The 14,221-nt window shown below is 45.9% G+C and overlaps 1 pseudogene; it reads right to left on the bottom strand.

Annotated features, from left to right (window-relative positions):
* LOC115409814 (phosphoprotein associated with glycosphingolipid-enriched microdomains 1-like) lies at nt 1–13,014 on the bottom strand (annotated as a pseudogene).
* Nucleotides 13,015–14,221: the final 1,207 nt, after the last annotated feature.

The raw sequence follows: 14,221 nt of genomic DNA, 5'->3' as shown, positions 1-14,221 counted from the left end.
TTTTACTACCTGTTATAGATTAAATGCTTTGAGCAACAATAAGATATAAAAAGCTTATCGACAACGAGGTTTCAGCTTCCCGTAGCACATCAGTGGCTCTAACACACTTGTTTGTTTTTAATTATACCACTCTGGACATTGTACAAATAAGTAAAAGCTTACAGAAAATTTCCAGCAAGTAACAGTTGGTTAAAATAGTGCTCTAACTATATACAGGCCTCGGTCGGCATGTCGTCAGTACAGGCTACAAACGTATAAGTACGGTTTTCTCTGCTTAAAAGCTTCAGGTGCTGAAATTGTGCAGACATTTAGCTAGATTGTGACGATGCTCTGTGTTTAAATGCAGTACCGTAATATCAAACACTGTGCTTCAATGCCAACTGACGATCTTTGTACCAAAAGTAGACTTAACAGAAACATAAAAAATACAACCAAACACAAAACAAATGCAGGTTTGTTGTCACATTAAAGGTGTTCTGAATTGGCTTCTACCTGTATGCATAAGTTTTTTTTTTTTTTTAAACAATGAGAAAAGCGTACCAAACTGTCCTCACAACTCACTTCCATTTAGTATCTCAATAAAAATGCTAGAAACGTTTATAAAATCCTATTTACTCTTCTCTAACAGACACGTCCTGAAACATTTCACAATTACACAACGATATGCGTCTTCAAATAAATATGAATTCCACGAAAAAGGAAAAAAAGAAATATTGACATGGATGGTAAAAACTTCTTAGAGATCCTTTCATAGACTGTGATAACTCTTCCCTCACACCCTGTGTTCTCCATTTTGGTTGTGAAGACGGCTGCGCGCCTCCTGCGGCGCGTTTCAGCTCATCCGCGTGCCGAGCATCGCCGTAGCCAAAGGACGCGCAGCCACGGAGCCATCAGCTCCGTCTGACAGCATCTATCAAACGCTATCTTTGTTTCTGCTAACCATTTGGCCGCAGATCAGGTTGAGTTTTTTTTTTTTTTTTTTCCTTCTCTCCTTCTTTTTTTCACACCCACACAGGGATTTCAAAGGGAAGAATGCACAGTGGAGGAGCTGCCAACCTGACAAGGAACAGCCTGGAAATACATCATCTGACACCTCAATAAAACATGACACTGAGTCACCTGGAGGAAGCTGAGAGGACGAGCAGCTGCAGAGGGAGAAAGAGGGGATAAGAAAGATGTTACCTTCACATGTGGAGCAAGAGCGAGTGACGTTTTCACGAGCATATGGCACTGACTGAATTCCCCGTATCTTCTTTTTGTTAACCGATACTGATAATGTCTCCAGCTTACTCTTGAAACGCTGCGTGTCTGTTGGGATTTAGTTCTTTATTCCTGTTTTAATTATTTGATGTTCGTCCACAATCAAGAGTTTTTAAGGCCTACCAGTACCAAAGACATTCACCCTGGTTGATAAATTAGAAACAGTCAAGTTCAGATATGATAAACCGTACCCAGGCTGTAATGAGGACGCTCATGCGTGGATGATGGATGCTGTGGCGTTGTCTGTCCCCCTAAGCCATGTGCTCAAAGTACACTTGATAGCGAGTTTAAAGCTGCAGCGGTGTCTGTACGGAAAAGCGTTGGCGCTGGAGCATGATGGGGGAGCGACAGGGACTCAGAGTCGCGAGGTCTCCCGGCTCAGGCCCAGCTCCCCCACGCTCTCGTAGTCCGGCTCCGTCTTGGCCGAGTCCGCGCCCTCGGCTCCGGGCGCCGCCCTGCGCACGTCGTCCAGGCTGCCAGTCTTTGGGATGCGGATGGTTTCGTAGCCGGGGTCCGTGCCGTCGGGCGGGGGGTCGTCTCCCGCCCGGGGGTCGTCGGGCTGGGCGTAGATGTCCCGGACGGTGGCGTAGAGGTCGCTGGAGGAGGAGGCCGGGACCAGGCCCTTGATCTCGGCGATGCTGCTGTAGTCGTGCTCTTTGTCCTCCTCGCTGGCGCCGTCGTCACAGTTTGTTTTGTTTACGGTGGAGTACACCTCCGACTGCAAGAAAGAAAAGACGTGAAATGATTCAAACCTGTTTTATTGAACTGTCTGTTTCCAGTGACTTCAACTTAATGCCCACCTCATTTACAGATCAAGCAGCTTCAGATGCATGGATTGCCATAAAACTAATTTCTTTTTTCGAATGAACACACTTCTTTAACACTGTGAACATATTCATAAAAGACGTGCGGCAGTCACTGCACTTACTCTCACACCCATGGTGATAACAAGCTTCTGCTTTGCACCATTTAGTCACAATGATGAATATAAACCTTGTAATGCTCGGAAAAGCTCTAACATGGGACAAAAAAGGGAATTGGACCTACCTTCCTCTACTCTACTATTCTTCTACATTTCTACACTGTTGGACTTATTCATGCACCTTTAAAATAAAATCAAGGGACAGCATTCCTGCATATGCTAAAAATCAAAGCACAGTTAAAACCCACCAGACGCCCTTTTTTGCTGCAACCAGGACTCGAATCAAGGTCCTCTACACTCAAGGTCAAACACTGAACCCACTGCACTCTGGTTGCTCAGGAGAAAATCATAACAAATAAAACATAAAAAGTTAAAAATATTCTTGAACACTTTGGATCTGGTAAATAATGAGATGATTAACATTAATGTAAGTTACCTGCTGACATGTTCTTTTTGAGCTAATAACAGGAAAATTACATAATTTATTAAAAAAAAATACTGGGCTTATATTTGGCATTTTATATGTAATTCTTAAAGTGATTTGATCCTTTTGAATTGTTATGGGAACATTTATTGCTGCAAGTACCGTACATTTACAGGAAAGCAGTTTCCTACCCTAGTAACCATACATTTTCCCACAATCCTTTGCCTTTCACAGTAATGACTGTGTGTCATCAGGCGCATTACTGTAAAATACCGTTGAAATTACAGAAATGCGTCCCTGTGCAGTCGGCTGCTACGTGGCTTATTATTGTCATTTACTTCATGTCTCAGACAAAAAGCTGCTCCTCAAAGCAGCAGTGATAATAAAAACACGAAGGGTCAAGACACTGATGTATTCATAACTGAATATTCCTGCATGGATTTTCCATGTGAGCACTTCGCCTGATATCGTATGACTGTTTCACCATTTTCCACTGCCTCCGCCAACCCCCCCCCATTGTTCCGTCTTTCATTTTATTTATTTATTTTTTTTTATCTTCTCTGTGTTTGGAGCATTGGCATTCACACGGTAAAGTGCTGCTGTCTCGGGACTGGAAACTGCAGTTTGGGGAATAAGGGAGATTAACACACACACACACACTTACCTCACTGTTTGACAGAACCTGGTTGTTGAAGCCCGGTGGAGAAGCCAGGGGGGAGTGCAACTAGAGGAGAAAAGAAGAAGAAAAAACACAATAGATTGAGGTATGAGTGCAGAATCACAGGGTTTCTGTACCAAGAATGCAACAAGTTAACCAGTTCGAGCCAAACGTTCACTGGATCAGGTTCTAGACCATCTTTACTGTGTAGAGTTTGCATGTTCTCCCTTAGCTTGCGGGACACTAGATTCCTCGTGCGTCTGCGGTCGGCTCCCCGTTTATGCAGCAACGCAGCTTTTTTCAAAAGACTTTGAGGGCATGCTATTAAACTCTGGTTGTATTCCTCATCGAGCTGTATTAATAAAACATGCGGGAGAGATTATCGACAAGTTCTCAAAAAAACATACACACCAGCGGAAAGGCTCCCTGAATGTGAGTGAACACTTGGCGGCTGATCGATGGTGAAATTCTGAACTACCCCAAGCAGTGGGAGAGGCTCACGCCCAGCATCTGCAGTTTCTGCCGTGATACATGTGGGACTAATGTTCTATATAATAACCCATTCATTAAAAAAAATTGTTGAGCGGACGTCGATGGGAAGTGACAGAGAGCGGGACGCTTTTGAGCGCCGCCTCTGTCCACCTTGCCTCGTGATCGATGAGGGGAGTCATTAATCAACAAAGCACATCTGACAGCAGCACAAAACACCTCAGGAGTCTAACAAGAATCTCAATATTCCTGCCAACACTCGCTAAATAGTTTATGTGAGGAGGGGGGAAAAAAAAAAAGAAAAAGAAAGGAGAACACAGCTTTTCGTGTTTTGGTGTTTTTGTGTCTGTTTTCGGCGAAGTACAAGGCCAGAATTTGAGATTTAAACCTTGGCCGGAGGTGCGGAGGGTAATGCTGATGTTTCAAAACGGAGGGGCACGGCGCTCGGTGTCACTTAAGGACACATCTCCATGCAAGAGTCGGTGCGCACGGATCATCCATCAATCTGTCCGGCTGCAGCTGAACGCAGTGCCATCCCCATGTTACTCTGGCGTTTTCTGAAAGCATGTAAATCAATCGGATTACTTTATGGATATGGCTTGTTTGGAGACATGATTACTTTTATAGATCCGGCATACACTCTGCGAGCAGATGCCTTTTTCATTTCGCTTTAATTAGCCAGCCAATTAGGCGGAATGCCCCCGGAGGAGCGTTTGTATGAAACAAGGACGTAGGTGACTTGGCTCAGCCGCTGCATTCTCAGCGTGCTTCGCCATGTTTGCGCATCTAATATGAAGCCCCCTTTACCAATGGCTCAAGTGTTATTGCAGATGAAAGCAGAATTCGAAGTTAGCCAGTCACCCAATCAGAGGTAATCACATTATATAGATACACTGCTTCTGATGCATGCACTCCTCCGGGGTTGACTGGTCAGGGCATCAGACTGTGAAGGAGAGCAGCTTGGAGCCCTGCAGGAATGTTCTCGGTGGCGTTATGATCCCGACACTTAATCACTTAGGACCAGGGATACGCACAGCTAGTGGGTTAAGCGCCGTCTCTCTCCAGTCGGCACCTGAAATATCAGTCGGCTCAACAAAAGCTCTTTCATTTATGCACAAACTGGACTGCCAAACTGTCACGGAGGCACCCGCTGCTAACGGGGAGTACAGCGATAGCGTGTTTTTAAAGCAGTTTTAAAACGACATTGCAGAAAGTTGAAGCCGGCTTCTTGCAAATCCAACATGGCTTGGCAGTACCTTCATCTAGAATATGAAAACAAGGTCGCATGTTGCTAATTCATGTTTTACCTATACCTGTACCACAGAGTCAGTTTATGGAGCGGGATACAGAGATATCAAGGTTCATTTTGGGAGGCAAGCAGTGCAGGATCACACCTGTGACACTACAACTTCCCAGGGGAGAAAGGAGGAACGGCGGTCCCAAGTCTCAAAGAATATTCCTCTACAGCTCAGATCAGGTCTGCAGGAGAACTAAGCAGCCAAATGGAAAGATATCAAACGAGCAGATCCAAAAAATATTAGGAGACAGACATGTAAGACAGAGGAAAACCCAGTTAGACCCAATCGCTAAATTTACACTAAATATTTGGAATACAATAACAAAGACACAGAAACTAGAAAAAGAGACAAAGACAGAAGACACTGGTTTAAAGGGATGGGCCAGAGAAGGCATTGCAGCAACAAGTAAAATGATAGAAAAGAGGAAATACTGAGCTTTCAATATTTGAAAGACAAGTTTGGATGGAAAAAAAAAATGATTTCAGCCAAGGGATTATTATATAAGGGTAATAAAAACAGATATGGCCACAGAGCAGAATGGAGCAATTAAGGTAGTAATGGATGCATATAAAGGAAGACAGGCAGAGTGATTTCAGCACCGCATCAAGCTCTGGTGAAGAGTAGGAATGAGAACTTGAAATTGAGATGACAGAGGAAGAATGGGTCAGGAATATGGCGGTTCAACATCATCAGATTCTTCATAACCCCAAAGATAAAAGGGAGGCATGTTCCAGAACAGAGGAGGTGTTGGAGGTTCTGCAGACAGGAGGAGGCGGACCACACACATATTCTGGGAGTGTCTAACGCTGGAGGGATTATGGGAAGGAGTATGGGGAGTATTACAGGAAGTTTTAGGCGATGAAGTACCTAGGATTGGCTCAGCATTAAACCCGGGGAATCTGACAGAAGATAGATATATTGTAAAGGCGCTGCCACAAGGAAAATTGCGAAACTGACCCACCTACAAACATCTGAAATGGATAGATTTACTAGATGTTGCTTAACAAAAAGCAGTAACCTACTCCTCGATTGCTCGCTGCTTACTTTCTCTGGATCTGAGGAAAAATATGTCTAAAAGTACGGATGGATGTTTGTTTTCGCATCAATATGCTACATCTGACAGATCAGCATTATGACAGGTGTATGCAAAAGAGGATTATGGGTATGTGTTTGCATGCATGTGGGAGATACGGTGACCTACAACGCAGTTATTATGACTATAAGCCGATTACAGCTGCCGCAGAAGACGGATGGCACAGGTGTCAGTGTGTCAGTCACGGCGACGCCTGCATTTCATCTCAGGTCGCCGCCGCGGTTCCAAACGGCGACGGCACGTGCAGCGTGCAACTCAGAACACAAACAGATGTTACTATCTGGCCATACTGGCTCCTTTCAAGCCGCGGGCAGCTCGGCAGTGCTGACGCGCCGAATATCGCGGTTTCCCTGGACCGTGTCCCCGGCGTGCGTCCCGGCAGCCCAGCGGCCGGGTCAGATTCATTTCCTGCTCCTCATAAGAAGCCCGCAGGCGACAGGCAAGCAAATAACGCAAACAAGTGTTACTGCTGTTTATGACAGTTCAATAACTGTTCAGCTGCACGGGATCAGAGGGGCTGGCAATAAAAGGTCACAAAGAGGCTGGAGGAGTGTGTGTGTGTGTGTGTGTGTGTGTGTGTGTGTGTGTGTGTGTGTGTGTGTGTGTGTGTGTGCGTGTGTGTGTGTGTGTGTGGAGCTGCAGCACTGAGCGAGAAGCCAGGTGGATGAATATGTAATATGCTAGCATATAGGAAAGCCTGCCTGCGTATAGGAGAACAGCATTTACCAAGACGCTACCTGAGGGGATTCCTCTCAGACATTTACATACAAGCACAATGTGTGAGTGTCTGTGTGTGTGTGTGTGTGTGTGTGTGTGTGTGTGTGTGTGTGTGTGTGTGTGTGTGTGTGTGTGTGTGTGCAGATGTGAGGGATGGATGCAGAGAGGGAGAGTTTCTATAGCCCGTATCATCCATCATGAAGCCAAACTAACTGTCAGAGTGACGGTGGCCAGCTGGTGCACACACTACACTCACACACACACTCACACACACACGTGCACAGGCGGTCTCGGCCAGACAAGACAAATCACAGACGACTCCCGGTCATACATGGGCGCAAACCACAGGGAGCCGGGAACATCCACGGTTAACCTTAAATCAGCCCCAGGGTGTCCAGGTAGCAGAGTGTATGTAAACACAGCCATGTCAGAGGGCGGTTCTGAGTGTGTGTGTGTGTGTGTGTGTGTGTGTGTGTGTGTGTGTGTGTGTGTGTGTGTGTGTGTGTGTGTGTGTGTGTGTGTGTGTGTGTGTGTGTGTGTGTGTAATGTGTGTAATATGGAGGGTGGCTGGGGAAAAATGAGAGGCATGGGGTTGCATACATTTGCGGGTGGTGGTATAGATGAGTACATTTTCGAGTGTGTGTGTGTGTGTGTGTGTGTGTGGTGTGTGGTGTGTGTGTGTGTGGAGATACACTGGAGCTCACTCGATCAAGATTTGATCACGGATATGGGGGTCAGCTGAGGCTACGCTCGCCTGCTGTCCAAATGAGAAGCAGTGATTAACTAATTGGCTACAACACCACAGACAAAGAGACGGAGAGGAATGAGTGAGGAGAAGGAAGAAGAAAAGACAAGAGGAGGCAGGAGGGAAGAGGTAGACAGAGGCTGAGAGAGGCCAGAGAGACAGAGGATATTAAAGAATATTTATGCTTTGTTACAGCATGGGTCATATTTCCGTTGCTCAGGCTGCTGATTTTAGCTGTTTTTGAAGCCGCTGTTCACAATCATGTAATTATGAGAACAATAACAATGGGATTGCTATGTTTGGCAATAACACTGCTATAGCTAACGCATGAATGTTTTGCAGGTATACTTGTTTACATTTGTCACTGTCTAGAGTGCTAATTAGCTGCGCTGAAGCATCCTGGAAGCAAACATGTAATAATTTCCCACAATTCTATAGACTAATAAACAGCCATTGAGCTTTTCGATATGGAAAATACCAAATAAATAGAAAATTGGAGTGGATTATTATTTTTAGTCTGGATCAAAGTCAGGAAAAAAAAATTTAACAAAAAGCAAGAATCTTCAGTTCATAAAAACTGTGGAAACTAAAAGTAAACAAGCTGAAAGACTTGGGAGGGGAGCGTGCAGAGGACCGGTTGCCGCTTCGTGCTGTTTCGTCTGATGCAATTCTCTCTCAGCTCGGAGCGGCTTGTTGTGATGCTCTGAAGGATTTCCACATGTGGAGGGGCAGCGTGCTGCTGAGAGCCGCCGCTCCGCTCAGCCTCTGACACACAACTGCTTTTTCTTTCTTTCCACCTTCTTCTCTTCTGCTCTTGTTTTTTTCCATCCCGTCCTCTATACATCTTTATGTGTCACCTCTTTCCCCCTCTCTAATGTCGCTGCTCCTTTGTCACCCGCCTCTCGTCGCCGGCTTCCTTTTCTGTAACAGATGATCATTTGTATGCTGCCGGGCCTCTCGTCCCCCCCCCCCCGCCTCCATTTCTTTCGCTCTATCTTGCCGCCTCTCACTCTTGACTTTCCTTCTACCCCAGCCTTTTCAGCATTTTCTTTTTTTTTTTTTTTTGAGTCAATCTCCCATCATCTCTCCGTCACTTATCTCCGTTTCATCTATTACTCTCTCCTGCTCTTCTCACTCTGCTTCCCATTTTCATTCTCGTCTCCTCCCCTTCACTCCCACACCGTCTCTCTGTCACCCTCAAATTTCTTCCTCCGGTCTGCCACTCTCTCGCTGAAGCAGCGCCGAGATGGCAGCTTAGCAGATGATAATTGTGGTGGAGAGACACATCTCCCTTTTTCTTTGTCCCCCTCGGTATTTTTCTCAAGCCACTACACCGTTAAGGAGGACTCTTTTACACCGCGGTGCCGAATTAGATGACCGGCGTCGGCTGTATTGGAGGGATAGATGGCTTTTATTAGGATGTGGATAACAGGGAACGAGAGAGACGGGGATCATGACCTTAAGGATGGAAAGTTTCTGTGAAAAAGATTTAAAAACTGAAAAGCTCTGTTCAATTTCAAAAGAGCAGTCACAATAAACTTTTTACTTTTCTTTGTAGCTTCCCTGGACCAAAGATTTTCAAAGTTTGGGAAGTTTGAAGAAAGCCTGAGCCTCATTGCTTCCTCCAATAACTCATCTTTTGTTGGTTAAGTAATTTTAATAAGGCAGCCACTAGATGGCACTGTATGGCAATGGGACGCTGATATAGTCAACATCTAAAAACCTCCATCACTACTGGAATTCACCGACAGCTAAAACAGAATGCCGCCAAATAGAAAAGCCAACGGCTACGCAACATATCGCAAAATAATCATCCTCTATATACATATTGTGAAAAACTGACTGGACCTTCATAAATTGTGTTACCAAATTTAGGAAGAGTTACTAAAAACAATTAAGTAAAAAACAGATGCTGCAGAGGCAACTGATCTGAAAATGGACGACAAGCCTCACCTCTCCGTTGTGCAGCCCGGCCTCCACCAGCCCATTCATCGCCACCGGCTGGTTGTCGTTCTCGTCCAGAACCTTCTCCGGCACGGCGGAGGCAGATCCTCCTCGGCTTCTTCCGCCGGCTTGTTCGGAAGGAGGGCGGCGTTGTCGGAGCGCCGCTTGGCCTCCATGTTGACGCTGTGGCGGCTCTTCTTCTTCAGGTCCACGGAGGCGTACTCCACGCCGGCGCACAGCGGCCCCCGCTCGGGCGTGCCGGGGCTGAGGTGGCCGTTGAGGAGCGCGGCGGCGCGGGTGGCGAGGGGGCTCGTCGTCGGGGCCGGGCTGGGCGGTACCGTTGGGGAGGCCAAGGTGTGCCGGGGGGTCTTTCAGCTCCTTGACCGTCTCGTACAGAGAGTCCTCGACGCTGACGTCGCGCGACGCCGCCGCCATCCTTCACCACCTGGACGCCACAGACACAGCTTTCTTTCAAAACGCTTCCAAATGGGAGAAATACGTTTTTAACGCTACTTGTGAAAAACTGTAGGATTTCTGATCTAATCCCCTTCTCTATATTTTGACCCTGAGCTCAATCAATCCCACAATCAATCACTCAGTCAACCAGACCGGCGATTTTTGAAGCGGTCAGAGCTTTAATCTCCTCTAATGGGCACATCCAAGCGACGGTCTGCGGAAAAAATATGATTCTGCTGCCGAAAGGTGACTTTAAACACTGACCTCATAAGTGCTGTCCCCTGAGGCCGGGGGTCCGTCCCCCATGAGCGCGTTGTTGGGAGGGATACTGGGAAGCTCGCGGTCCTGAGGACACTTGGAGGACCTGAGCTCTGATTGGCTGGAGAGCATCTCCTCCGACAGCTGGGGACTGGTGTCCTGGGTGTCTGAGAGGACTGGTGCAGCGGAGGGAGAAACGATGGAGTCGGGGGTGAATTAACTGCTTGTTGTTGTGCTTTTTATTAGGTCGCGATGCAGTTTTATCGTCGGCTTCATGTCTCACAGTTTCCTTTTGCATCGACAGAAACAGGGTTTAGCATTTACAGCTCTCTGGAACTGGTGTTTAATATTCACAGAAGTAGAAATGACTAATAACGTCACACGGATACTCGTCACGAAAACAACAGCTGAGGATTCAAAGGCGTCGGCTAGATCGCAAACGAGCTGCGTAACAACAGACGAGGAGCAAATGTCAATGACATGTGGCTTCATACTGTAAATTAATGTAAAGGACAGTAAAGCCATTGACTTTTAGGTTAATGTGTTATATCTAAGCCAGTTGACTGCACAGACGTGTGAGGCTTCTCTTACTTGTACCACTGTGAGGGGACCGTTGTGCGAGCTGCTGACGGCCAAGTCAGTCACCGGACTGTCTGCCGATTGGCTGATCGTCTCCTTCTCTGACACCTGCACACAACAAAGGATAAGCTGTTCGTCACGGCTTCAGCTCGCAGCTCAGGTCCCGAGGAGCTCACCTCAGAGCTGAGGTGTTTAATGCACATAAAAAAAAAACAGCACGAGCTTATTTGGATTACCTAATGCACACACACACACACACACACACACACACACACACACACACAACACACACACCACACACACACACACACACACATATAGAAAAGTACAAAGGGAGCGAAATCAATCTGCACTTCTCTTGCACAGGATAGACCATTTTCACACATCTGTGCAACACAAAAGCCACAAACAGCAGAAGGTAATGTGTTTTGAACTCCATTTCCAGGATCTTCAGGTTTTTTTTGGGGAAATCTTTTATATTTTCATTTCTGATCACAGCCGTCAATTTTCACACTTCCCTGGCTCTTCATCACGACTCCAGTCACAGTCTAGATTATTTTAAGCTCATTTCCAGCATGTTATGCTCCCTTGATTATATGTAGTGTCAGTTTATGCTAAATGTCTACGTTAAAAAATAAATTGCAGGTATTAAAAAAAAACAAACCGTTAAATTACTAAACAAAATATGTTGGTGGTAATTCCTAAAGACTGAAGCTAATCTAAAAACCCCTCATGGACAGATGTCATTAAGTGTCTCTAATGTCTGATTCATTAACTGGAGACACTAAAATCAAGTCAAGCTTAATGGCACAATTCAGCTGAGGAGGGCAAAACGATGGTATTGGTACTGTCACATGAATAATAATGAAAACCATAGGGGTATGAGACTCTGAGGATACCCACAGGGAAATTGGCTTCCGTTTTTTTCCCTCCTGCTTCCCTCTACAGGAAGCGCAGTGCTATAGATCGAGTGCTCCGGCGCTGGCGGGGATTCAGCCGCGTGCAAGGACACTTCAGTCGAGCACGCCGAAGCTTTGAACGGCGTCCTCCCTTTGAAGACGGTTCCTATAGTTGCAGCATCATGAAAACGTTGTCGGCTAATTAAAATGTCAGAATAACCCCCCTCCAAAATATCCACGTTTGATCAGCCTCCGCGGAGCGCAGTCAGGCCTGTGAGTGAGCAAACACTCGAATCAACACTCTTCTCAACTCCAAATAACAGTCTGGGAGAAGAAACAGCACTAATTAACACAGGATGAGGCGAGTGCTTCGCGCACGGAGGCTGATTTATGCCGAGTGCACGAGTCGTCTGCTTCTATAGGGGGGGGATATCACTGAGTCACGCACACCTGAAACATAAGAACAGTCAGAGATGCTCCTTAGCAGTGCAAACCAAAGCTGCTCTTTGTTTAGTTTGGTTGTTTCCCCTCTTGAGGCTGAGCAGAAGGGGATGAATTTGAAGCTCCACAGCCCCACCTAGTGGCCGTACACCAGCATGGCTGCAGGTGTCAATGATGTAATCTTTAACTATTTTATGACCCCAAAATTGATTACGTTATCCCTTCATTCGCTGTGCTTTCTTTGGAAACCAGCACTGTGCTGTCACAAATAAGGGAAGATTACTTTCATTAACTGGTTTTCATGGACGCGTCATTCTGGTTGTGTTTAAAAATACAAAACAAAGATGAGTGTGGATGTTTTTGTACTATTTGCAGAATGTTGAACCATCTCAGAGCGTGCCTTTTAAAGCGACCGTCACCTTCCGAGGATGTAAATTAGGTCACCTTGTCCATTTTCTGGCCGGACCTCCCGACACCTGAGCTCTGCTGTTAAATGATTCTGGATTGAACCCGACTTTTGGTCATCCGGAGGCTTGAAAAATAGAATTTAGTCTTGTAATTTTCTAAATCTAGAAACAAAATCTATTTTGATTTGTATGAAAGATGTAAAAATGAATTCAAATTAAAGTCCACATGCCTGTACTGATGATATACATGAAACACCTGATGTAGTAAATCACGATGAGGCAGCGGAAGCGAGGGAGAGGAGAGGAGAGGAGGAGGAGGGGGCTACGAGACAAACAGCCAGACGGATGTCGGGTGAGCGAAGAAGGTCTAATCCACTCATCGGCAAAGACAAAGACCCCCATTTAACCTGTCAGCCTGTGACATGGTCCGTCATCCAAATGGGCCCCTCCTGAAACAATTTGGTCACCCGGCAATTGCGCCGCTGCTTAAAGGTTGCAGGGAAGATATCAATCAAATGCAAAAAGCCCTGCAAGGAGAGTGCATGTCAGCCTACGCGCCTCCACGTGCGCGCACACACACCACACACACACACACACACACACACACCACACACACTCCGGAGGGAGTCAGGGCATCAGGGAGTGAGTGGATGTCACTTAGCTGGTGAAAGCCGGGTATTTGTCACTGCTAAATGTTGCTTGGTTACTGAGGCATCAATATTATGGTAGTTGGTAATTACAATCTTTGCCTATGACACGATGTTCAAGAGGACAAAAAGTACATTAAGAGTATGTTATTATCAGCCGTGCATTGCAGGAAAGGGCAAGGTCGGCTGTATAAGTACTTAACATTCTCTCCTTCAGACTCATCTGTCCACCTGTGACTGAAGTGGAGTGTACTTGTCCCTTTGAATGACTCAAGAAATGGCCCACGTGACAATAAAGGAACCGCAGACGTGAACCTGGCAGGGAGAGGAATTTCCCACGTGTGTGCTGCGCTTTCCCGTCAGCAGCTGCCAACAACCTTGCCAACAACTGGAGACTGTCAATCATCCACATGCAGGCTGAGTTTTTTTTTTCTTTGTGTGTTTCTGTGAAAGACTGGGTTGTGAGACAAATGCTTAAAGTGCATGTTTATTATCCCCAATGGGAGCAAGATATGTTAACACGCTGACACTATGGGGAAAATGAAATGGTTCCAAGGTCAGATTATGTTCATACTCAGGTTAAGTTTAGTGTTAGGTCAACAGACGTGACAACTGACTTCAAAATAAGTCTGCATAAAAACACATCTATGCATCTTTACTTGTTTTTCTTGACCGTTGAGTCCCATCAGCCAACCCCACCATAACCTAAGGATTATGGTTCAAGGTTTGAATTCAGTGAATTTTGTCTCTAAATGAATGTAAGCCAACGCAATGCAGAAGAAAAGCATTGAATCCTAAGTACTGAGTGTGTGTGTAAACATGTCATGGAGGTGATGTGACTGTTTGATACTGATAGGAGTTCAATCGACGGCCTTATTAATGGGTATTTACCTCAGCTGATTACAGACCCGCCGCTCCCACAGCTCACTGGGATTGATGTATTTTAACTGTACGCTTTTGTTCAGAAAGAGAAAAGGTCTCAAT

Source organism: Salarias fasciatus, chromosome 22, assembly GCF_902148845.1.
Source record: "Salarias fasciatus chromosome 22, fSalaFa1.1, whole genome shotgun sequence".
In the NCBI taxonomy this organism is placed as follows: Eukaryota; Metazoa; Chordata; class Actinopteri; order Blenniiformes; family Blenniidae; genus Salarias; species Salarias fasciatus.
This window is presented reverse-complemented; position numbering and strand designations above follow the sequence as displayed.